This window comes from Lathamus discolor, unplaced genomic scaffold (genome assembly GCF_037157495.1).
Source record: "Lathamus discolor isolate bLatDis1 unplaced genomic scaffold, bLatDis1.hap1 Scaffold_72, whole genome shotgun sequence".
Lineage (NCBI taxonomy): Eukaryota > Metazoa > Chordata > Aves > Psittaciformes > Psittacidae > Lathamus > Lathamus discolor.
Window position 1 is genome coordinate 1,358,719 of NW_027069386.1, and position 26,420 is coordinate 1,385,138.

The following is a 26,420-nucleotide window of genomic DNA, read 5'->3' on the forward strand; positions in this document are numbered from 1 at the left end:
CAGAACTGCCTGCCAAGAAACTCCCAAGTGACCCCCCCAGACCCACAACTGCCCCCCCAAGTTGGGGGTCAGAGAATCCTGGCATCCCAGAGGCACAGATGGCTTGGGGGGAGCAAACTTTCCCGGTTGGTTCCATTTCAGCCTGATCAGCGCCAGCAGGAACATTCCAAAAGCCTTTTTCTCCTTCTTGTCCCAAGCCCTGCGCTGCGGGGCTCTTGGAGCCATGGCAGTGCAGCGCGGCGCTGCCTCCCTGTGCTTACCGAATGAGCTCAGTGCTTGCGCAGGCTCGCAAGGTCCTAGTGCCCAGATAGCAGTTGCTATGTCCTTGCTTCTGCTCTGCTCCAGTCTTGCTCCACGCTGGGTGCCACTCTGCTGTCTTGAAGGCTGGCATCCTTGCTCTTATTTACTGTCTCCTTAGCTCTTATCAGTCCCATGATGTTCCTTCCCCCATCAGCCAAACGCTCCTTTCTCTCTACACGTTAGTCAGAACAGTTTGGCCTATTCTACTATGCTAAAGGCACACACATTCTTGTTAGTTTAAGGTTACAACACAGTGACCACAGGGACGCGCTGGGGACACGGGGACATGGTGACCATAGGGACATGGTGGGTCACATGGGAACCATGGGGACACAGACATCACAACGACCATGGGGACATGGGACCACAGGGGTGGCTGATTGTGGAACACCCCATGTTCAGGTGTGCGAGCCCACGGAACCCCACGGAACCCTTCAGCGGAGGCACCGGGAGATGGCAGCTGCCCCACGGAACACAAGCTACCGGTGGAGGAGGCAAGAGCAGCTCCTCTGGTATCTGGGTGCCTGGGCAGGCAGCGCGGCTGCTGTGACACACTGGGAGTGACATCACCTGCCATGCACTATGACATCACCGCTCCCGCCGCTTATATTGCATGCAGCGAGTGCCCACGGCAGTCACTGTGGGGAGACAACAGAGAACTTCCCAGAGCAGCACCTGCAGCATCATGGGGCAGCACCCAAGAGGAGGGACCTTCTGCACCGGCAGCGCCAGCATCACCCAGGTGCATCAACCCTGCACGATGGTCCAAGGGTTCGTGGGGAGCTTCCAGCCTCTGCCTGGGAGTCCCTGTTCCAGAGGCACCCACAGTTCCTCTGGCTGCTGCAGCCCTGGCTTGTCTTGGGAACTGGGGCCGTTCTTTGGTGTGAAGGGTTTCAAGGCTGCCTGGGCAGGCAGCGGGGCTGGTGCTGGCCTCAGGGCTGAGCTCCCATCCCCTGCTCAGGCAGTGGGGCTGGTGCTGGCCTCAGGCTTGAGCTTCCAGCCCCCTCTGTGGTGTTTTGGCTGGGATAGAATTAATTCTCTTCCCTGTAGCTGGTGCAGTGCTGTGGTCTGGCTTTGTTCTGGCAATAACGCTGGTAACATGCTGACAGTTTAGCTGTTGCTCGGTAGCACTTACCCTGATCAAGGACTTTTCAGTCTCTCATGCTCTGCAGTGAGGAGGGGCACAAGAAGCCAGGAGGAAGCAGACAGGACACCTGACCCAAACTAGCCAAAGGGGTATTCCATCCCACATCACATCATGTCCAGTACAGAAACTACAGAAAGTCACCCTGAAGGGATGGCATTGGGTCAGGCTGGGTATGGCTCAGTGGGTACTGAGCAATTGCATTGGGCATCACTGCTGGTTAGCAGTTTCCTTTCCCCTCTCTAGTTTTATGCTCTGTCCCTTTTAAACCACAAGAGTTCTACAGGAGCAAAGTTTGCTGTGCAGCTCTTAAGAGTGATTTTAGTGATAGAAGATTTTACCTCTTCTGTTGTTGCTCCAGGTTTGGTTTTTCACTTCTTTTCATGACCTTGTTCTTGTTTTCTTGAACAGCTCTGGCTGGTGGGTGAGTTATTTCTCTCTTTATAATCCCTGCGGGTTTGCGACGCACGCCTTGCTCCTTCAGGTGCTGATTGCCAGGTTTTCCGTGTGGGTCCTTCCCTCCGTGTGTGTCCCGTGCCCGCCCCGGGTCCGTAGCGTTCCCGTCAGCAGCCTGGCGGGGGTGCGGAGCGGCTCCTGCTCCCCAGCTCCCTGTGCCCGTAGTTGTGGTCGCTGCCGTTTCCCTGCCAGGGGCAGATTCTCAGTCTGCAGCTGAGGGTTGCTTTTCCCCACGGGTGTCTTGTCTGGGGCTGGGGCGGGGGGGCCTGGCCCCGGCGGTCTGCGCTGTCGGTTCTGGTCGTGGGACCGCGTGTTGAGTGGGTGGGATTTGTGCTCACAGTTAATAGTGCACAGTGTAGGGAGCGCAGGAATCTGGTTTGTTTTCCATGCGGACTGCAATAGAAGGAAGCACTTGATGGAATGGAGCCATCCCTTTATCGTGGGGTTGCGGGATGAAGGATGCTGTGAGAGTGCGAGGTGCAGGGGAGCACAGCGCGGCTGCTGCGGGTCCTGGAGGTTTGTCTCCCACTGAGACTGCCTGCGGCTCTGGCAGCAGGGTCAGAGGCTGGTCCCCCACACGGCGACTCCCGGAGCACCCCTGGGTGCCCAGTGGCCATGGGTAAGATGCTGCTGCCATGACAAAGCCGTGGCGGTCCCTGTGGATTTGCCCATTGTGACGGGGCCCCCCACAGTGAGCGTGGGCTATTTAAGGAGCGCGAGCCCTGCAGTAACCAGTGCAGGGGAGACCTCTCCCTCGGGAGGCTGTGTCTCCCGTGGCTGCCCTGCGCATCCAGGTATGTGTTCTTTGACTTTGCAATCCTGCTCCAGTGCTGGTTTGAAGCACATTGTGGGTGCATGCTGTGAAGGGAGGAGAAGCTGTCAGGAGGTGTGCTGGTGCCATCCCAGCTGTAGGAGCAGGGGATGGGTGAGGAGGAGGCACTGGGCTTGTTCATGTGCTTGGAGCTCACCTCTGCGTGCAGAGGTACTGGAGGCAGAGCAGGAGCCTTGTGTGTGCAGGAGCTGCTGGCGTCAGAGGTGCTCGGAAGGTGTCAGGGCAGGAGCAGCCCCTGGGCAGTGCAGCTGCTGGTGCTGTCACTGGGAGCTCAGCACAAGGGGACCTGCCTGGCTCCTGCAGATCCCTCAAAAATCCACTGGGCATTGCGGAAGGCAGAAGGGGTGCTGGTGGGCTCTGGGAAAGGCCAGGCCAGCGCCGGGCATTGTGGAAGGCTCCAGTGCTCTGCTGGGCTCTGGCAATGCATTCTGGAAGGTGACAAAGGCCCTGGCAGGCGCAGGCAAAGCCCAGAAGCCCACCGGGCATTGCGCAAGGTGGGAAGGAGCTGATGGGCTCTGGGCACACCTGCACAATCCTGACTGCGGCAATGCCCGCTGGAGCCCCTGTGCTTCCCCAGCAACATGGCCAGGATGGGAGCTGTTGCTGGGCCTGCCCTGCCCTTGGCAAGCACAGCCCCAGCCCCAGCAACACTCGGGAGCTGCGCTCCCTGAGCCAAAGGATGCTGCTTCCAGCTGCGTGCCCGTGCAAAGAGCCCAGCTCCAGGGGTGCAAACGTCCAGCCCCTGCTGCCACAACAAAAGGGCCAGGACAGGGGCAATTTTGAAACCCAGACAGGAACTCAGCACCAGCAGCCACTCACTGTCCTGGGTTTACCAGTAGCCCTTTTGCTCCTTCTTAGTAACTGGTGTAAGCTCTGTGTTTTGACTTCCAGCCTGGGCAGAGAGCTGATAACACCGATTGTTTTTAGTTGTTGTTAAGTAATGTTTATTCTGGCCAAGGACTTTGTGAGTCTCATGCTCTGCTGGGCACGAGGGGAGCCCGGGAGGAAGCAGAGGCGGGACACCTGACCTAAGCTAGCCAGGGAGGTATTCCATACCACAGCACGTCATGCCCAGGGAGGTAACTGGGAGTTACCCAGAAGGGCATAGTCTCTCTTTGGGTGGGTCGAACTCGTTCAGCGGTGGTATCGTATTCTCTTGTTATTTTCTCTTATCAATATTATCATTAGTGGTAGCAGCAGTGATTTGTGTTATACCTTAGTTACTGGGCTGTTCTTATCTCAACCCGTGGGAGTTACATTCTCCTGATTCTCCTCCCCATCCCTCCAGGAGCGGGGAGGGTTGGGGTGGGGGGTGAGTGAACGAGCTTTTGTGGTTGGGTTTAAACCACGACATTCGCACAGCACCTGGGTGGGTTGGGGAGGACAATGGGAACAATGTGAAACCCGCGGGTGGAGTTGAGAACAGGTCAGGAACTGAAATCAAGCACAATACTGTGATAATAATACCAACAACATGAATAATAATGATAACAATGGGTGTCCTGGGCTCAGCAGTAGCAGTTATTTTTCTCCTTCTTAGTAGCTGGTGCAGCGCTGTGTTTTGATTTTTTGGTCTGGGAACAGTGCCGATAACGCTAATATTTTTAGTTGCTGCTCAAATGTTTGGTCTGGCCAAGGACTTTCTGAGCCTCATGATCTGTCAGGGAGGAGGAGAGGCCGGGAGGAAGCAGAGACGGGACACCTGACCCAAACTAGCCAAAGAGGTATTCCATACCACAGCACGTCATGCCCAGGATGTAACGGAGAGTTACATGGAAGGGCAGGGACTGGAGGTCTGGATGAGGTATCGTTGGGTTCTTGTCTGGGGGGAGTGGGGTGAGTTATTGGTCGGCTGGTGTTGAGGTGTTATATTCTCTTCCCTTGTTATTTCCTTTATCATTATTATTATTGGTGGTAGCAGTGGTGCTTTGTGTTATACCTTAGTTACTAATCTGTTCTTATCCCAACCCATGGGAGTTGCATTCTTTTCGATTCTCCTCTCTGTCCCTGCAGGAGCAGGGGGAGGGCAAGAAGTGGGGGGAGTGAGTGAACGAGGTTTGTGGTTGGGTTTAAACCACGACAGTTCTTTTTGGCGCCCAACATGGGGCATGAAGGGTTGAGATAACGACAGAGATGATAGGATTAATAGTCGTCACAATGCTGATTTATTGGTTCTTAAACTTGTTTCTCTTGATTTCAGTTTCAGAATGCTGTACTTTACTTAGAGCTGGTATTTGCAGTGTTAGTGTTTATCAAGTGTGGGGCTTGGGCTAAGGTTCTTGTTTCACTGTACTTTATGGCAGTGACTTGTAATACGGGCGGGCTCCGGCAGCAGGGAGAGATGGATGTGGCTGTGGACTTGTACCTGGCCGTCCCGCTGCTCTTCTCCGTCCTGTCCCTTGTCCTTGCCTCCATCTTCGTGAGGCTGTGGGGAGCCGAGGGGGAGCGGTCCCGGGAGGTGGCGGCTGCTGAAGCGGCCCGGGAGGGCGGCTCTGGGGACCAGGCGGTAGTGGGAGCGGGACTGGAGGCCAGGAGGAAGGCTGCTGCGGACCAGTGGGAGGAATTGCATTGAAACGCCAAGTTCTGCATTGAAATGCTAAGTTTGGCATTGAAACACAGATTTCTGCTTTGAAATGCTAAAGTTGTCGATAGAAATGACAATTTCTGCAGGAGGAATCTGCATTGAAAGGCTAAGTTCTGCTTTGAAACACTAAGATCTGCTTTGAAAGACTAAGTTCTCCATTGAAATGTCAAGTTCTACATTGGAACGCAAAGTTCTGCTTTGAAACAATAAGTTCTCCTTTGAAACGCTAACTTCTGCATTGAAATGCTAAATTCTGCTTTGAAACACGTAGTTATGCATTTAAACGCTAAGGTTCTTAACTGCAACACTAAGTTCTGCATTGAAAAGCTAAGTTTGCATTGAAACGCTAAGTTCCTCTTTGAAATGGTGAAGATCTGCATTCAAAAGCTAAGCTATGCATGGAAACGCTAAGGTATCCATTGAAAAGGTCAGTTCTGCATTGAAATAGTATGTTCTCACTTGAAATGGTAAGCTCAGCATTGAAACACTAAGATCTGCATTGAAACAACAGGTTCTGCTTTGAAACGTTCCTTTCTGCATTGAAACAGTACATTCTGCTTGGGCATCTCAGGTGCATTGAAACTCTAAAGTTCTACATTGAAACGATAATGTCTGCATTGAAAAAATAACTTCTAATTTGAAATGCTACGTTCTGCTATGAAATGGTAAAGATCCTCATTGAAAGGCTAAGGTATGCATTGAAATGCCAAGTTCTGCATTGAAAAAGAAAGCTCTGCATTAAAACACAAAGTTCTGAAGTGAAATGCTGAGTTCTGCATTGAAACGCAAACTTCTGCATTGAAACGCTAAGGTCAGCATTGAAACGCTAATTTCTGCATTGAAACTCTAAGCTCTGCAATGAAATGCTAAGTTCTGCATTAAAACGGGAATTTCTCACTTGAAAAGCTAAGCCCTGCTTTGAAACCCTAAGCTTGGCATTGAAATGCTAAGGTCTGCATTGAAACGGAACTTTCTGCATTGAAACCCTAAGCTCTGCATTGAAACACTAAGTTCTGCATTGAAATGGAACATTCTGCATTGAAACGCTAAGGTCTGCATTGAAACGGAACTTTCTGCATTGAAATACTATGTTCTCCATTGAAAATTCAAGTTCTACATTGGAATGCTAAGTTCTGCTTTGAAACAGTAAGTTCTCCATTGAAACGCTAAGTGCTGCATTGAAAAGCTACGTTCTGCTATGAAACGGAACAGATCTGCATTGAAAGGCTAAGGTGTGCATTGAAATGCCAATTTCTGCATTGAAACAGAAAGTTCTGCATTGAGACGCTAAGCTCTGTATTGAAACCCTAAGCTCTGCATTGAAACACTAAGTTCTGCATTGAAACGGAACATTTTGCATTGAAACGCTATGGTCTGCATTGAAACGCTATTGTCTGCATTGAAACGGAACTTTCTGCATTGAAATACTAAGTTCTCCATTGAAAATTCAAGTTCTACATTGGAATGCTAAGATCTGCTTGGAAACAGTAAGTTCTCCATTGAAACGCTAAGTTCTGCATTGAAACGCTAAGCTCTGCATTGAAACGGTAAAGATCCGCACTGAAAGGCTAAGGTAAGCATTGAAATGCCAATTTTTGCATTGAAACAGAAAGTTCTGCACTGAGATGCTAAGCTCTGTATTGAAACTTTAAGATCTGCATTGAAACACAAAGTTCTGAATTGAAACGGAACATTCTGCATTGAAACGCTAAGTTATCCATTGAAAATTCAAGTTCTACATTGGAATGATAAGATCTGCTTTGAAACAGTAAGTTCTCCATTGAAACGCTAAGTTCTGCATTGAAACGCTACGTTCTGCATTGAATCGGTAAAGATCCGCATTGAAAGGCTAAGGTATGCATTGAAATGCCAATTTCTGCATTGAAACAGGAAGTTCTGCATTGAGACGCTAAACTCTGCATTGAAACCCTAAGCTCTGCATTGAAACACTAAGTTCTGCATTGAAAGGGAACATTCTGCATTGAAACGCTAAGGTCTGCATTGAAACGGAACATTCTGCATTGAAATACTATGTTCTCCATTGAAAATTCAAGTTCTACATTGGAATGCTAAGTTCTGCTTTGAAACAGTAAGTTCTCCATTGAAACGCTAAGTTCTGCATTGAAACGCTACGTTCTGCTTTGAAACGGTAAACATCCGCATTGAAAGGCTAAGGTATGCATTGAAATGCCAAGTTCTGCATTGAAACAGAAAGTTCTGCATTGAGACGCTAAGCTCTGTATTGAAACCCTAAGCTCTGCAATGAAACGCTAAGGTCCGCATTGAAACGGAACTTTCTGCATTGATATGCTAAGTTCTCCATTGAAAATTCATGTTCTACATTGGAATGCTAAGCTCTGCTTTGAAACAGTAAGTTCTCCATTGAAACGCTAAGTGCTGTATTAAAACGCAAAGGTCTGCATTGAAACGCTAAGTTCTGCATTGAAACTCGAAGTTGTGCATTGAAGCCCTAAAGTCCTACTTTGAAACTCTGAGGACTGAATTGATAGAATAAGTTCTCCTTTGAAACTCTAATTTCTGCATTGAAACGGAACATTCTGTAATGAAATACTAAGTTCTCCATTGAAAATTCAAGTTCTACATTGGAATGCTAAGTTCTGCTTTGAAACAGGAAGTTCTCCATTGAAACGCCAAGTTCTGCATTGAAAAGCTACGTTCTGCTTTGAAATGGTAAAGATCTGCATTGAAAGGCTAAGGTTTGCATTGAAATGCCAAGTTCTCACTTGAAAGGAAAAGTTCTGCATTGAAACGCTAGAGTTCTGCATTGAAACACTAATTTCTTCATTGAAACGCAAAGTTCTGCATTGAAACTCGAAGCTGTGCATTGAAGCCCTAAAGTCCTACCTTGAAACACTGAGGACTGAATTGAAAGAATAAGTTCTCCTTTGAAACGCTAACTTCTTCATTGAAACGCTACGTTCTGCTATGAAATGGTAATGATCCTCATTGAAAGGCTAAGGTATGCATTGAAATGCCAAGTTCTGCATTGAAACAGAAAGCTCTGCATTGAAACGCAAAGTTCTGCAGTGAAATGCTGTGTTCTGCATTGAAATGCAAACTTCTGCATTGAAACGCTAAGGTCTGCATTGAAACGCTAATTTCTGCATTGAAACTCTAAGCTCTGCAATGAAATGCTAAGTTCTGCATAGAAACGGGAATTTCTCACTTGAAAAGCTAAGCCCTGCTTTGAAACCCTAAGTTCTGCATTGAAACGCTACGTTCTGCATTGAAACCTTACAGATCTGCATTGAAAGGCTAAGGTATGCATCGAAATGCCAAGTTCTCACTTGAAAGGGAAAGTTCTGCATTGAAACGCTAATTTCTGCATTGAAACGCTAAGTTCTCCATTGAAACGGAAAAAATTCGCATTGAAAGGCTAAGCTCTGCATTGAAACCCTCAGCTGTGCATTGAAACACTAAGTTCTGCATTGAAACGGAACATTCTGCATTGAAACGCTAAGGTCTGCATTGAAACGGAACTTTCTGCCTTGAAATACTAAGTTCTCCATTGAAAATTCAAGTTCTACATTGGAATGCTAAGTTCTGCTTTGAAACAGCAAGTTCTCCATTGAAACGCTAAGTTCTGCATTGAAACGCTACGCTCTGCTTTGAAACGGTAAAGATCTGCATTGAAAGGCTAAGGTATGCATTGAAATGCCAAGTTCTCACTTGAAAGGGAAAGTTCTGCATTGAAACGCTAGAGTTCCGCATTGAAATGCTAATTTCTGCATTGAAACGCTAAGTTCTGCATTGAAAGCGTAGGCTCTGCAATGAAACCCAAAGTTCTGCATTGAAACTCGAAGCTCTGCATTGAAACTCGAAGTTGTGCATTGAAGCCCTAATGTCCTACATTGAAACACTGAGGACTGAATTGAAAGAATAAGTTCTCCATTGAAACGCTAACTTCTGCATTGAAACGCTACGTTCTGCTTGGAAACAGTAAAGATCTGCATTGAAAGGCTAAGGTATGCATTGAAATGCTGAGTTCCGCATTGAAACACCAACTTCTGCATTGAAACGCTAATTTCTGCATTGAAACGCTAATTTCTGCATAGAAACTCTAAGCTCTGCATTGAAAGGATGAGTTCTGCATTGAAAAGCTAAGTTCTGCATTGAAACGCTTATTTCCGCTTTGAAATGGTGAAGATCTGCATTCAAAAGCTAAGGTATGCATGGAAACGCTACGGTATCCATTGAAAAGGTCAGTTCTGCATTGATATAGTATGTTCTCACTTGAAATGGTAAGCTCAGCATTGAAACGCTAAGATCTGCATTGAAACAACAGGTTCTGCTTTGAAATGGTACATTCTGCATTGAAACAGTACATTCTGCTTTGGAACCTAAGGTGCATTGAAACTCTAAAGTTCTACATTGAAACGATAATGTCTGCATTGAAAAAAAAACTTCTAATTTGAAACGCTACGTTCTACTTTGAAACGGTAAAGATCTGCATTGAAACGATAAGTTCTGCATTGAAACTCAATGTTGTATAGTGAAGCGCTCAAGTTCTTCATTGAAACGCTAAGGACTGAATTGAAAGTATAAGTTCTGCTTTGAAACGCTATGTTCTCCATTGAAACGCAAAGTTCTGCTTTGAAATGATTTGTTCTGCTTTGAAACGGTAAAGATCTGCATTGAAAGGGTACGGTACGCATTCAAAAGCTAAGTTCTGCATTGAAACGCTAAGTTCTCCATTGAAACGCTAAGCTCTGCATTGAAACCCTAAGCTCTGCATTGAAACACTAAGTTCTGCATTGAAACGCTAAGGTCTGCATTGAAACGGAACTTTCTGCATTGAAATACTAAGTTCTCCATTGAAAATTCAAGTTCTACTTTGGAATGCTAAGTTTTGCTTTGAAACAGTAAGTTCTCCATTGAAACGCTACGTTCTGCTTTGAAAGGGTAAAGATCTGCATTGAAAGGCTAAGGTATGCATTGAAATGCCAAGTTCTCACTTGAAAGGGAAAGTTCTGCATTGAAACGCTAGAGTTCTGCATTGAAACGCTAAGTTCTCCATTGAAACGGTAAAGATCTGCATTGAAAGGCTAAGGTATGCATTGAAATGCCAAGTTCTGCATTGAAACAGAAAGTTCTGCATTGAGACGCTAAGCTCTGCATTGAAACCCTAAGCTCTGCATTGAAACACTAAGTTCTGCATTGAAAAGGAACATTCTGCATTGAAACGCTAAGGTCTGCATTGAAACGGAACTTTCTGCATTGAAATACTAAGTTCGCCATTGAAAATTCAATTTCTACATTGGAATGCTAAGTTCTGCTTGGAAACAGTAAGTTCTCCATTGAAACGCTAAGTTCTGCATTGAAACGCTACGCTCTGCATTGAAACGGTAAAGATCCGCACTGAAAGGCTAAGGTATGCATTGAAATGACAAGTTCTGCTTTGAAACAGAAAGTTCTGCATTGAAACGCTAAGTTCTGCATTGAAACGCAAAGTTCTGCAGTCAAACTCGAAGTTGTGCATTGAAGCCCTAAAGTCCTACATTGAAACACTGAGGACTGAATTGAAAGAATAAGTTCTCCTTTGAAATGCTAACGTCTGCATTGAAACGCTACGTTCTGCTATGAAATGGTAAAAATCCGCATTGTAAGGCTAAGGTATGCATTGAAATGAAAGCTCTGCATTGAAACGCTAATTTCTGCAGTGAAATGCTGAGTTCTGCATTGAAACTCTAAGCTCTGCAATGAAATGCTAAGTTGTGCATTGAAACGCAACGTTCTGCATTGAAACGCTACGTTCTCCATTGAAACAGTAAAGATCCGCATTGAAAGGCTAAGGTATGCATTGAAACAGAAAGTTCTGCATTGAGACGCTAAGCTCTGCATTGAAACCCTAAGCTCTGCATTGAAACACTAAGTTCTGCATTGAAACGGAACATTCTGCATTGAAACGCTAAGGTCTGCATTGAAACGGAACATTCTGCATTGAAATACTAAGTTCTCCATTGAAAATTCAAGTTCTATATTGGAATGCTAAGATCTGCTTTGAAACAGTAAGTTCTCCATTGAAACGCTAAGTTCTGCAGTGACAAGCTACGTTCTGCTTTGAAACGGAAAAGATCTGCATTGAAAGGCTAAGGTATGCATTGAAATGCCAAGTTCTCACTTGAAAGTTGCTAAGGGAAGTTTCATGGGAAAGTGTACTAGGCGGTAAAGGGGCTCAAGATAATTGGTTAGCATTCAAGGACAGCTTCTTCCAAGCTCAGGATCGGAGCGTCCCAATGAGTAGGAAGTCAAGTAAGGGATCTAGGAGACCGGCATGGTTAAACAAGGAGCTGCTGGGCAAACTCAAGTGGAAAAGGAGAATCTATGGATTATGGAAGGAGGGGCTGGCCGCTTGGGAGGAATATAGGACAGTTGTTAGAGGATGTAGGGAGGCAATTAGGACAGCTAAGGCCTCCTTGGAACTCAATCTTGCTAGTCGGGTTAAAGACAATAGAAAGGGCTTCTTCAAATACATAGCAAATAAAACTAACACAAGAGGCAATATAGGCCCACTGCTGAATGAAGTGGGTGCCCTGGAGACAGAGGATATAAAGAAGGCAGAGGTGCTGAATGCCTTCTTTGCCTCTGTCTTTACTCCTGCAGACTCTCCCCGAGGGCCCTGGATTTCTATAGCCCCAGAAGGAGTCAGGACAAAGGAGGAGTTTGCTTTGGTAGATGAGGATTGAGTTAGGGATCAGCTATGCAAACTGGACATCTGTAAATCGATGGGTCCGGATGGAATGCACCCACGGGTGCTGAGGGAGCTGGCGGAGGTCGTTGCTAGGCCACTTTCCATCATCTTTGGTAAGTCGTGGGAAACGGGCGAGGTGCCTGAGGATTGGCGGATGGCAAAGGTCACACCAATCTATAAGAAGGGCAAGAAGGAGGACCCGGGTAATTATAGACCGGTCAGCCTTACCTCCATCCCTGGAAAGGTGATGGAACAACTTATTCTTGACTCCATCACTAGGCATATCAAGGATGAGGGGGTCATTAAGAACAGCCAACATGGTTTTATGAGGGGGAAGTCATGTATGACCAACCTTATAGCCTTCTATGAGGAAGTGACTAGATGGAGGGATGATGGTAGAGCGGTAGATGTAGTTTTTCTTGATTTCAGTAAGGCATTTGATACTGTCTCCCACAGCATCCTCATAGATAAGCTAAAGAAGTGTGGGCTTGACGATCAAGTAGTGAGGTGGATCGAGAACTGGTTGAAAGGAAGAAGGCAGAGAGTTGTGGTGAATGGCAAAGAATCTAGCTGGAGGTCTGTGACTAGTGGAGTTCCTCAGGGGTCGGTGCTGGGACCGGTGCGGCTTTGAAACGGAACATTCTGCATTGAAACGCTAAGGTCTGCATTGAAAATTCAAGTTCTACATTGGAATGCTAAGTTCTGCTTTGAAACAGTAAGTTCTCCATTGAAACACTAAGTTCTGCATTGAAACGCTACGTTCTGCATTGAAACGGTAAAGATCCGCATTGAAAGGCTAAGGTATGCATTGAAATGCCAAGTTCTGCATTGAAACAGAAAGTTCTGCATTGAGACGCTAAGCTCTGCATTGAAACCCTAAGCTCTGCATTGAAACACTAAGTTCTGCAATGAAACAGAACTTTCTGCATTGAAATACTAAGTTCTCTATTGAAAATTCAAGTTCTACATTGGAATGCTAAGTTCTGCTTTGAAACAGTAAGTTCTGCATTGAAACGCTACGTTCTTCTGTGAAACGGTAAAGATCCGCATTGAAAGGCTAAGGTATGCATTGAAATGCCAAGTTCTGCATTGAAACAGAAAGTTCTGCATTGAGACACTAAGCTCTGCATTGAAACGGAACATTCTGCATTTAAACGCTAAGGTCTGCATTGAAACAGATCATTCTGCATTGAAATACTAAGTTCTCCATTGAAAATTCATGTTCAACATTGCAATGGTAAGTTCTGCTTTGAAACAGTAAGTTCTCCGTTGAAACGCTAAGTTCTGCATTGAAACGCTACGTTCTGCTTTGAAACGGAACATTCTGCATTGAAACACTAAGGTCTGCTTTGAAACAGTGCATTCTGCATTGAAATACTAAGTTCTCCATTGAAAATTCAAGTTCTACATTGGAATGCTAAGTTCTGCTTTGAAACAGTAAGTTCTCCATTGAAACGCTAAGTTCTGCATTGAAACACTACGTTCTGCTTTGAAACGGTAAAGATCCTCATTGAAAGCCTAACGTATGCATTGGAATGCCAAGTTCTGCAGTGAAACGCTGAGTTCTGCATTGAAACGCAAACTTCTGCATTGAAATGCTAATTTCTGCATTGAAACGCTAATTTCTGCATTGAAACTCTAAGCTCTGCAATGAAATGCTAATTTCTGCATTGAAACGCTAAGTTCTGCATTGAAATGCTAAGTTCCGCTTTGAAATGGTGAAGATCTGCATTCAAAAGCTAAGGTATGCATGGAAACGCAAACGTATCCATGGAAAAGGTCAGTTCTGCATTGATATAGTATGTTCTCACTTGAAATGGTAAGCTCAGCATTGAAACGCTAAGATCTGCATTGAAACAACAGGTTCTGCTTTGAAACGGTACATTCTGCATTGAAACAGCACATTCTGCTTTGGAACCTAAGGTGCATTGAAACTCTAAAGTTCTACATTGAAACGATAATGTCTGCATTGAAAAAACTTCTAATTGAAATGCTACGTTCTGCTTTGAAACAGTAAAGATCTGCATTCAAACGCTAAGTTCTGCATTGAAACGGAAGATTCTGCATTGGAACGCTAAGGTCTGCATTGAAAAGGAAAATTCTGCATTGAAATACGATGTTTTTCATTGAAAATTCAAGTTCTACATAGGAATGGTAAGTTCTGCTTTGAAACAGTAAGTTCTGCATTGAAAGGCTAAGCTCTGCATTGAAACTCTAAGTTCTGCTTTAAAACGCTAAGCTCTGCATTGAAACACTAAGTTCTGCATTGAAACACTAAGTTCTGCATTGAAACGCTAACTTCTGCATTGAAAATCAAAGTTGTGCATTGAAGCGCTAAACTTCTACATTGAGACGCTAAGGTTTGCTTTGAATCTATAAGTTCTGCATTGAAACGCTAAGTTCCACTTTGAAACGATATGTTCCGCATTGAAACGGAAAATTCTCACTTTAATTTCTAAGTTCTGCATTGAAACGCTAAGTTCTGCATTGAAACGCTAAGCTCTGCTTTGAAACACTACGTTCTGCTTTGAATAGGTACATTCTGCATTGAAACGCTAACTTCTGCATTGAAAATCAAAGTTGTGCATTGAAGCGCTGAAATTCTACATTTGTTCTGTTTTGAAACTCAAACTTGTTCATTGAAGAGGTAAAGATCTAAATTGAAACACAAAGGTCTTCATTAAACAGTAAATTTTCCTTTGGAAAGCTATGTACTGCATTGTACCAATAAGTTCTAAATTGAAAAGCTATGTTCAGCATTGAAACAGTAAGTTCTGCACTGAAACGCTCAGTTCTGCATTGAAACAGTAAGTTCTGCATTGCAAGGCTAAGCTCTGCATTGAAATGAAAGTTCTGCATTGAAAGGCTAAGTTCTGCATTGAAACGTTAAGTTCTGCTTTGGAACGCTACGTTCTTCATTGAAAGGTTAAGTTCTGCATTGAAACGCTAAGTTCTGCATTGAAACGCTAATGCGTGCATTGAAACAATAAGATCTACATTGAAACACTAAGTTCTGCATTGAAAGGCTAAGTTCTGCATTGAAACGGTTAATTCCAGTTTGAAAAACAAAGTTGTGCATTGAAACAGTAAAGTTCTAGATTGAAAAGCTAAGGTCTGCAGTGAAAGGCTAAGTTCTCATTTGAAACGTTATGTTCTGCATTGAAAGGCTACGTTCTCCTTTGAAACTGTAAAGATCTGCATTGAAACGCTAAGTTCTCCATTGAAATTCAAAGTTGTGCATTGAAGCACTCAAGTTCTACATTGAAAGGCTAAGGACTGAAATGAAAGAATAAGTTCTCCATTGAAACGCAAAGTTCTGCATTGAAATGATATGCTCTGCCTTGAAACGGTAAAGATCTGCATTGAAAGGCTACGGTATGCATTGAAATGCTAAATTCTCCATTGAATTGCTAAGTTCTGCATTGAAACGGGAATTTCTCACTTGGAACCCTAAGCTCTGCATTGAAACGCTAAGTTCTGCTTTGAAACGGTAAAGATCTGCATTGAAAGGCTAAGGTATGCATTGAAACACTAAGGTATCCGTTGAAAAGGTAAGTTCTGCATTGAAACAATAAGTTCTCCTTTGAAACGGTGCATTCTGCATTTAAACATTAAGTTTTGCATTGAAACGCTATATTCTCCATTGAAATGCTAAGTTCTGTTTTGAAACGCTAGGCTCTGCATTGAAACACTAAGTTCTGCTTTGAAATGGTACATTCTGCATTGAATCGCTAAGTTCTGCATTGAAACTCAAAGTTGTACATTCAAACGCTAAAGTTCTACATTGAAACATTAAGGTCTGCATTGAAAAAATAAGTTCTCCTTTGAAACACTAAGTTCTGCATCGAAACGCTTATGTCTGCATTGAAACAATAAGTTCTAATCTGAAACACTAAGTTCTGCATTGAAACAGTAAGTTCTGCATTGAAATGCTTAGTTCTGCTTTGAAACTCAAACTTCTGCGTTGAAACAATAAATTTCTACATTGAAATGCTAAGGTCTGCATTGAAAGAATAAGTTCTCCTTTGAAACGCTAAGTTCATCATCGAAACACTAATATCTGCGTTGAAAAAATAAGTTCTCATTGAAACGCTATGTTCTGCATTCAAAGGCTAAGTTCTGCACAGAAACGCTAACGTCTGCATTGAAACAATAAGTTCTCATTCAAATGCTGTTCTGCATTGAAACTCTAAGTTTTGCATTGAAAAAGTAAGTTCTGCATTAAAACATTTCTCACTTGAAAATCTAAGCTCTGCATTGAAACACAATGCGCTGCATTAAAGCACTAAGTTCTGCTTTGAAACGGTACATTCTGCATTGGAACACTAATTTCTGCATTGAAAGGCTAAGTTCTGCATTTAAAGGCTGAGTTCTGCATTGAAACGCTACGTTCTGCTTTGAAATGGTAAAGATCTACATTGAAACGCTAAGGTCTGCATTGCAACAATAAGTTTTCCTTTGAAACGCTAAGTTCTGCATTGAAAAGCAAAGTTCTCACTTGAAACACTGAGCTCTGCATTGAAACTCTAAGCTCTGAATTGAAACACTAAGTTCTCCTTTGAAACAGTAAGTTCTAATTTGAAATGCTAAGTTCTGCATTGAAATGGTAAATTCTGCATTGAAACTCTGCTTTCTGCTTTGAAACGGTAAAGGTCTGCACTGAAAGTCAAAGGTATGCATTGAAACCCTAAGGTATCCATTGGAACGCTAAGTTCTGCATTGAAACGGTAAGTTCACACTTGAAATGCTAAGCTCTGCATTGAAAGGCTAAGCTCGGCATTGAAACACTAATTTCTGCTTTGAAATGGTACATTCGGCATTGAAATGCTAAGTTCTGCATTGAAACTCAAAGTTGTGCATTGAAACGCTAAGGTTCTACATTGAAACGTTAAGGTCTGCATTGAAACAAGTTCTCCTTTGAAACACTAAGTTCTACATTGAAAAGCTAATGTCTGCATTGAAACGCTAATGTCTGCATTGAAACGCTAATGTCTGCATTGAAACAATAAGTTCCAATTTGAAACACTAAGTTCTGCACTGAAACGGTAAGTACTACATTGAAAGGCGAAGTTCGGCATTGAAACGCTTAGTTCTGCTTTGAAACTCAAAAGTTGTGCATTGGAACTATAAAGTTCTACATTGAAACGCTAAGGTCTGCATTGGAACGCTAAGCTCTGCATTGGAACGCTAAGTTCTGCTTTGAAACGGTAAGTTCTGCATTGAAACGCTAATGTGTGCATTGAAACAAGAAGTTCTAATTTGATCTATATAGGAACAGCAACTTTCATTGATTATGGAACAAACCCCTCCTTGTGAAGCCAGTAACATGTCTAAAGCCATTTATTTTTGTAATATCACTTTAGATAGGCTAGTTATCTCTTTTTCTTCTGCTTGGATTACATCTATGGTTTTATTTTCGATTTCCTCTATGGTTGCTGAGGTATTTACGATTGCCTTCTTTAATTCACTTACTCCCAAAGATGGAATTAGCCATCTTACAAAACTATGAAATGCGGTGTTTCATTCAGCAGTAGGGTTAAACCCTCGCTTAATCCGTTTAGCAAAACTTCTAATCCAGGTCCCAGAAGGATACATGTCAATAATAGTAAGATTGGGTGTCAGAGCACCTAAGGTGCATGCCCCCTTCCTGTTGGGGGGTAGAGTCTTAGAAGCATTTTCTCCACATAACCAATACCATCCTTTCCCTTTAGGAGCGGGCCACCACTGAACTGAACATTATATTGGGGGAGCTCCCATGTGCCGAAAACAAGGGTTACCTGGGTCCCAGGGCACCCTGAGTCGCTCTTGGGTGAGCAGCGTTCCCTCAGGGTGGAGATGTGTGGAGGAGAAGAGTTTGGGGGCTCAGAGGGGATTTGGCCATTGGATGGGAACGCCAAAGCTCCCCAGGGTGGTGCAGGGATTTGGGGAACACCCCGTGTCCTAAAACCAGGGGTTACACTTGTCCCAGGGTACCCCGACTCTTCAGTGCCCCTGTTGGCCCGTGGCAATAAATGGGGGGGATTTGGGGTTCAGAAGGGAACTGGAGGTTTGGGAGGATTTGGAGGTTCATGAGAATGTGCCCAAGCTCTGCAGGGGGCAGAGTAATTTGGGGGACCAATGGAGCCCTCAAAAAGGGGCTACAGCCATCAGAGACCACCCCAGAGATCATTGGGGAGGGGAGTACTGGAGATATGGGGGACCTGACAGGTTTTGGGTGTGCAGCTGGGGGGTTCTCCCTAAACCTTACCTGTGAGGATGCTGGCGATGAGATCATCCCTCTGCCCGGGGGGATGAAAGTAAGGGGGGGGTTCCTGGGAGCTGGGGTGACCCTTGCACTCCCCCAGGCTCTGACAGGGAGGTACAAGTTCTCCTGCCCTGCCACCTTCTCAGCACCTCTGGCACCAGCAGCTCCTGCACACAGAAGGCTCCTGCTTTGCCCCCAGCACCTCTGCACGCAGAGGTGAGCTCCAAGCACATGAACAAGCCCAGTGCCTCCTCATCGCCCATCCCCTGCTCCTACAGCTGGGATGGCACCAGCACACCTCCTGAAAGCTTCACAGCACACACCCACAATGTGTTTCAAGCCAACGCGAAAACAGAATTGCAAAGTCAAAGAATGCGTACCGGGATGCGCAGGGCAGCCACAGGAGATGCAGCCTCCCGAGGGAAGGGGTCTCCTCTGCACTGGTTACTGCAGGGCTCTCGCTCCTTAAATAGCCCACGCTTACCGCGGGGCCCCGTCACAATGGGCAAATCCACAGCGACCACCATGGCTTTGTGATGGTGGCAGCATCATGCCCATGGCCACTGGGCACCCAGGGGTGCTCCGGCAGTCTCTGCGGGGGGACCAGCCTCTGCCCAGCCGGCTCAGGGAGGTCCCTCACGGGCTGCTCTTCCTCAGTGCCTTTGGTCCGGAGGTGGAGCATGCGAGGGGTCACAGCTCAACCTGGGCAATGGAACAGGGCGTCACGGCCACCTACAAGAAGTGGGGAGTGACCGACATTCACACAGCAGAGAATCCTGGAATCGCAGACTGGGCTGGGCTGGAAGGGACCTCAAAGCTCGTCCAGCTCCAGCCCCTGCCACAGGCAGGGACACCTTCCACTAGAGCAGTTTGCTCCAAGCCCTTGTGTCCAACCCGGCCTTGAGCACTGCCGCAGATGGGGCAGCCACAGCTTCTCTGGGCAAAAGTCTGCCACTGTCTCACTACCCTCAACGTGAGTCATATTTTCTTAATATGAAATGAAATAAATGAAATTAAATCGTGTTTCCACTTGGAACCATTCTGTGTCCTTAAAAATGATTATGGATCTGAGAAAACATCTGACATTTCACGCAAATAACAGGCTCATCATTATTTTGATCAGTGCAGGGATTAAAATGGAATAGCACAGTACACCATAGGATAGCACAGCACGGCATGGCACGGCACAGCACAGCACAGCATAGCTATGGAGAGCCTATTGCTCTGATAGCACACTACCTGCAGGTGAACTCACCCCCAGCCTGCACTGCAGATCACTGGGGCACAGATTCTGCAGAGACGCTGGCTCAGGCAGTCGGCGGTGTCCCATCTGCCTTGGCAAACTGCCACCACAATCCGCAAGTGGCCCGTGCCCACTGCGCCCAGAGGCTGGGATGCAACGCAGAGAATTACAAGGGTGTCCCAGGCACTCTGGGGAACCCCAAATGTGGTTTTACACAGGGGTCTCACACCCTTCAAACAGTCACGTACCACACACTTGGACCAAGCACTAGCACCCTCACTACCAATTACTAGTCCTAGGCAAACTGACAGGCGCTCATGCTACTTCTGCTGCAGTCCTGCTCTTGTCTATTGATGCACATGTCCCTGGAGCCAGTCCTGCAAGAGACACTGATTAATGGTGTGCGGGACAGTGGGAGGGTTTCAAAGGCATGCAGAAGGGGCTGGGATTCTGCCATTATTTCTGCTGTGCTGCAATACCCCTTCTCCTTCACAGACAGCTCTAAGACACCCTCAAGAAAAGTCCTAGTTCCAGGGCTGGGCTGAAGCTTCCAGGAAAAATCCACTACCTCATCACATTACAGTGTACATCTAAATATATAGAGACACATATATAAATAAAAGACCTTTACAGACTGGTTGATCTAGTAGCTAGGGGGAAGAGAATTTTCATAACAAGCCTTGTGGGTCCCACCAACCAGGGCCCCAAAGGCCAGTGACAGGGTGACGAGAGGCAGCAAAGATGCAATCCCAGGGGGATCAGTCTCCTGAGACAGGGGAGGAAAAAACAACCCAAAAGTGAAACAGCCTGCAGCAAGCACTGATGTTCCCTCCCTCAGCTGGCAGACACACGGCCTTCCTGCAGTGTCATTTCTCTGGTGAGAGACAGAGGTAAGGCTAAAAATCAACTTTCCTTACAACCACAGAAACATTTCTTTTGAAAAAACCCTTGAGAACATCGACTCCAGCCATTAACGTGTCCCTAACACGTCCACATGCTGACCATGACAATATCCCTGTGGGATACCCTGTCTGGATGGCCACCAACAGCAACTGGAACCAAGGAGAAATTTACATCCCATCAGAATTTCACTCATTACTATTCAATTCTGATTGCTGTTAAACATTCTGCTCTACATTAGAGCATGGAAATCAGCTGGCCAAGTTACGTTATTGCAGAAACCTCCTCGCATAGATCACGGGACTTAAACATATTTAATAAACTGTTTGCAACTGAGTAAACCAACCAGCCATTTCCCTCAATTTATAACTGGAATTCAGCACTACTCTGTTTGGAGGCACAGAGACAAGAGGTGACCACACCACTCTGTGAGAAGGATGGACTGAGGGAGACACTTGTTGGTGTTTCTCTAAGAACAAAGGGCAGTAGAAAATGAAATATTATTTTTAATAACTAAAATACCTTCCAATTACCATGGAAAATATGGAACAAGATGCTAAAGCCCAACAGGTTTTACCAGGAAGAACAACTATTAACTAAGAATTCCCTCCTGTGCTGTTTCCTTTCCCAGCCCGTGGAGAGATTCCTCAGTAACTGGCAAGTGCACGTGATACAGCAAGTGATGTGTGTGTCTACTGCCCAGGAAGGTGAACAGTTCCTTTTGGTGTTAGATCTGTAGAGTCAGGTTTATCCCCAAAGCAACTCAACCATGTACCTGCAGTGCCCTGCTAGGAACCGCACAGCTGGGGACTCCAGAAATAGCTGGGATTGGTTCTCCCAAGAAATCCACCAGTGACAGGAAGGAAACACACACTCTTCTCTGTGACACCGGGGCTCGCTGCTTCAGCTGACCTCTAATCCCTTTTCAGAATCACACCAACCCACTGTGCATTCAGCACACCAGTAGCTTTTATCAAAACCTGACCTCCCTGGAACACTTTGGTTGTAGAGGCACTAAATATTTATGCACAGGGGCGGAAGGGACCTTAAAGCTCATCCAGCTCCAACCCCTGCCACAGGCAGGGACACCTTCCACTGGAGCAGCTTGCTCCAAGCCCCTGTGTCCAACCTGGCCTTGAGCACTGCCAGGGATGGGGCAGCCACAGCTTCTCTGGGCACCCTGTGCCAGCGCCTCAGCACCCTCACAGGGAAGAGCTTCCTCCTGAGATCTCATCTCAGGCTCCCCTCTGGCAGGTTAAAGCCATCCCCCTTGTCCTGTCCCTACAGGCCCTTGTAAAAAGAACCTCTCCAGATTTCTTGTACGCCCTGTTTAGCTATCGGCTTAGTAAGGCCTTCCTGGAGCCTCCTCTTCTCCAGGCTGAACACCCCCAGCTCAAACACAATGACAGACCCCCATTGACACCAAGTCTGTGGCTCAGACAAGGTGGGCAGATACTGAAGGAGCAGGCGATGAAAACTGACCTGCCTTGGAAGACAGCAACATCACAAGTGGAAAAAACCCAGACAACATCATCACAAATGGAAACAGGAAAACACATGTAAAGCAGCAAAGACAGACATGGCCTGTCATGACCTACACCGGGAGCCCTTTGCAGAGGAAAGCAGGCAGTGTATGACTGCTGAAACACAGCCAGTCACCAACTTCCTCAGAGCATCCTTGGGATCCTTGGGGCTCCCGGGGAACCCCATGGGAAACAGCCTGAAGCAAGCACTGATGTTCCCTCCCTCGACTGGCAGACACACTGCCTTCCCGCAGTGTCATTTCTCTGATGAGACAGAGTTTGGTCTGAACAACAAGATTTTGTAGAATCATGGCATTGTTTAGGTTGGAAAAGACCCTTAAGAACATCGAGTCCACCATTAACGGAACACTGGCAAGTCAACACTTTAACCATGTCCCTTAGAACTTGTCTTTTATATACCTAGAGGGACAGTGACACAACCCCTTCTGCAGGCAGCCTGTTTCTTGTCCCATCATCAGACAGGACAGCCATGCCAGGACAGGCTGGGATCTCCTTTACCCCTGCTGAAGGAAGGGATTCAGCCTGCTCAGTTGACACATCTCCTCCTGGGATTGCAGCCCTGGGGCTGGAGGGGACTCTGCTCCCTCCCATGAACACCACAACCCACACGAGGTCTCACTTCCTCACAAGGTGAAAATGTACCATTATATAGAGGATGTCTCAGTCAGAGAAGATTCCCCTCACAGAGGCAGTGGAAGCAGCACCAGCAGTGTGGGAAGCACTACATGATGTCAAAGTTCCACCTGAGCAATGTCAGAAACCAAGTAGAAACCAGCAGATCAGGGCAGCCACGGGAGATGCAGCCTCCCGAGGGAGGGGTCTCCCCTGCACTGGTTACTGCAGGGCTCTCGCTCCTTAAATAGCCCACGCTCACTGTGGGGGCCCCGTCACAATGGGCAAATCCACAGGGACCGCCACGGCTTTGTCATGGCAGCAGCATCGTGCCCATGGCCACTGGGCACCCAGGGGTGCTCAGGGAGTCACCGTGTGGGGAACCAGCCTCTGACCCTGCTGCCAGAGCCGCAGGCAGTCTCAGTGGCAGACAAACCTCCAGGACCCACAGCAGCCGCGCTGTGCTCCCCTGCACCTCGCACTCTCACAGCATCCTTCATCCCGCAACCCCACGATAAAGGGATGGCTCCATTCCATCAAGTGCTTCCTTCTATTGCAGTCCGCATGGAAAACAAACCAGATTCCTGCGCTCCCTACACTGTGCACTATTAACTGTGAGCACAAATCCCACCCACTCAACACGCGGTCCCACGACCAGACCCGACAGCGCAGACCGCCGGGGCCAGGCCCCCCCGCCCCAGCCCCAGACAAGACACCCGTGGGGAAAAGCAACCCTCAGCTGCAGACTGAGAATCTGCCCCTGGCAGGGAAACGGCAGCGACCACAACTACGGGCACAGGGAGCTGGGGAGCAGGAGCCGCTCCGCACCCCCGCCAGGCTGCTGACGGGAACGCTACGGACCCGGGGCGGGCACGGGACACACACGGAGGGAAGGACCCACACGGAAAACCTGGCAATCAGCACCTGAAGGAGCAAGGCGCGCGTCGGAAACCCGCAGGGATTATAAAGAGAGAAATAACTCACCCACCAGCCAGAGCTCTTCAAAAAAACAAGAACAAAGTCATGAAAAGAAGTGAAAAACCAAACCTGGAGCAACAACAGAAGAGGTAAAATCTTCTATCACTAAAATCACTCTTAAGAGCTGAACAGCAAACTTTGCTCCTGTAGAACTCTTGTGGTTTAAAAGGGACAGAGCATAAAACTAGAGAGGGGAAAGGAAACTGCTAACCAGCAGTGATGCCCAATGCTATTGCTCAGTACCCACTGAGCCATACCCAGCCTGACTCAATGCCATCCCTTCAGGGTGACTTTCTGTAGTTTCTATACTGGACATGATGTACTGTGGGATGGAATACCCCTTTGGCTAGTTTGGGTCAGGTGTCCTGTCTGCTTCCTCCCGGCTTCTTGTGCCCCTCCTCACTGCAGAGCATGAGAGACTGAAAAGTCCTTGATCAGGGTAAGTGCTACCGAGCAACAACTGAACTGTCAGCGTGTTACCAGCGTTATTGCCAGAACAAAGCCAGAACACAGCACTGCACCAGCTACAGGGAAGAGAATTAATTCTATCCCAGCCAAAACACCACAGAGGGGGATGGAAGCTCAAGCCTGAGGCCAGCACCAGCCCCACTGCCTGAGCAGGGGATGGGAGCTCAGCCCTGAGGCCAGCACCAGCCCCGCTGCCTGCCCAGGCAGCCTTGAAACCCTTCACACCAAAGAACGGCCCCAGTTCCCAAGACAAGCCAGGGCTGCAGCAGCCAGAGGAACTGTGGGTGCCTCTGGAACAGGGACTCCCAGGCAGAGGCTGGAAGCTCCCCACGAACCCTTGGACCATCGTGCAGGGTTGATGCACCTGGGTGATGCTGGCGCTGCCGGTGCAGAAGGTCCCTCCTCTTGGGTGCTGCCCCATGATGCTGCAGGTGCTGCTCTGGGAAGTTCTCTGTCGTCTCCCCACAGTGACTGCCGTGGGCACTCGCTGCATGCAATATAAGCGGTGGGAGCGGTGATGTCATAGTGCATGGCAGGTGATGTCACTCCCAGTGTGTCACAGCAGCCGCGCTGCCTGCCCAGGCACCCAGATACCAGAGGAGCTGCTCTTGCCTCCTCCACCGGTAGCTTGTGTTCCGTGGGGCAGCTGCCATCTCCCGGTGCCTCCGCTGAAGGGTTCCGTGGGGTTCCGTGGGCTCGCACACCTGAACATGGGGTGTTCCACAATCAGCCACCCCTGTGGTCCCTGTGTCCCCATGGTCGCTGTGATGTCTGTGTCCCCATGGTTCCCATGTGACCCACCATGTCCCTATGGTCACCATGTCCCCGTGTCCCCAGCGCGTCCCTGTGGTCACTGTGTTGTAACCTTAAACTAACAAGAATGTGTGTGCCTTTAGCATAGTAGAATAGGCCAAACTGTTCTGACTAACGTGTAGAGAGAAAGGAGCGTTTGGCTGATGGGGGAAGGAACATCATGGGACTGATAAGAGCTAAGGAGACAGTAAATAAGAGCAAGGATGCCAGCCTTCAAGACAGCAGAGTGGCGCCCAGCGTGGCGCGAGACTGGAGCAGAGCAGAAGCAAGGACATAGCAACTGCTATCTGGGCACTAGGACCTTGCGAGCCTGCGCAAGCACTGAGCTCATTCGGTAAGCACAGGGAGGCAGCGCCGCGCTGCACTGCCATGGCTCCAAGAGCCCCGCAGAGCAGGGCTCGGGACAAGAAGGAGAAAAAGGCTTTTGGAATGTTCCTGCTGGCGCTGATCAGGCTGAAATGGAACCAACCGGGAAAGTTTGCTCCCCCCAAGCCATCTGTGCCTCTGGGATGCCAGGATTCTCTGACCCCCAACTTGGGGGGGCAGTTGTGGGTCTGGGGGAGTCACTTGGGAGCTTCTTGGCAGGCAGTTCTGGGTCTGGGGGTAACTTGGGCTTCACTTGGGGGTCACTTGGGGGCAGCTGTGGTCTGGGTCTTCATTTGGGTGTCTCTTAGGGGGCTGTTTTGTGTCTGGAGAGTCACTTGGGGGATGGTTGTGTGTCTGGGAGGTGACTGGCGGGGCAGTTTTGAGTCTGGGGGTTCACTTGGGGAGCAGTTTTGTGTCTAGGAAGTTACTTGGGGGTCACTTGGGAGGCAGTTCTGGGTTTGGGGGCTCACTTGGGGGCCACCTGGGGTGCAATTGTGGGTCTGTGGAGTCAGTGGGGGATCACTTGTGGGGCAGTTGTGGGACTGAGGAGTCATTTGGTGGTCACTTGGGGACCAGTTCTGCATCTGGGGATCACTTGAGGGTCACTTTGAGGGCGGTTGTGGGCCTCGGGTCACTTGTGGGGCAGTTGCGAGTGGGGAGAAACTGGGGGGTCACTTTGGGGGCAGTTTTCGCTCTATGGAGAACACATTGGCAGATGTGGGGCTGGGGGTCACTTGAGGGTCACCTGGGGGGCAGAAGTGGGGCTGGGCATCACTTGGGGGGGTCAGTAATGGGTGTGGGGGTTTCACTTGCAGGCATTTGGGGGCAGTTGTGCTTCTGGGCAGGTCACTTTCGAGGCAGTTCTGGGACTGGGGGTGACTGGGGGGCAGTTGAAGGTGTGCGGTGTCATTTGGGTGGCAGTTCTGGCTCTATGGGTGTCACTTGGGGGGCAGAGGTGGGGCACAGGGTCACTTGGGGGTGTAGTTATGGGTTTGGGGAGTTCATGTGGGGGCATTTAGGAAGAGTTGTGCTCCTGGGCAGGTCACTTTGGGGGCAGTTGTGGGTCTGCGGAGTCACTTGGGGGTCATTTGAGGGGACAGTTGGTGGTCTGGGGTGTCACTTGGAGTCACTGTGGGGCAGTTGTGGGTCTGGGAAGTCACTTAGGGGTCACTTGGGGGGCAGCTGGGGGTTTGTGGAGTCATTGGGGGTTGATTCGGAGAAAAC

General features: G+C 47.6%; 1 protein-coding gene and 1 long non-coding RNA gene across 4 annotated transcripts in view; one reads left to right on the forward strand and one right to left on the reverse strand.

The window, feature by feature from the left end:
- LOC136006853 (uncharacterized) overlaps positions 1 to 26,420 on the reverse strand; it is a 689,445-nt gene that overhangs the window by 650,792 nt on the left and 12,233 nt on the right. The gene's annotated exons all lie outside the window — the stretch shown is intronic.
- Positions 1 to 26,420, forward strand: part of LOC136006855 (uncharacterized) — a 179,966-nt gene that overhangs the window by 9,419 nt on the left and 144,127 nt on the right. The gene's annotated exons all lie outside the window — the stretch shown is intronic.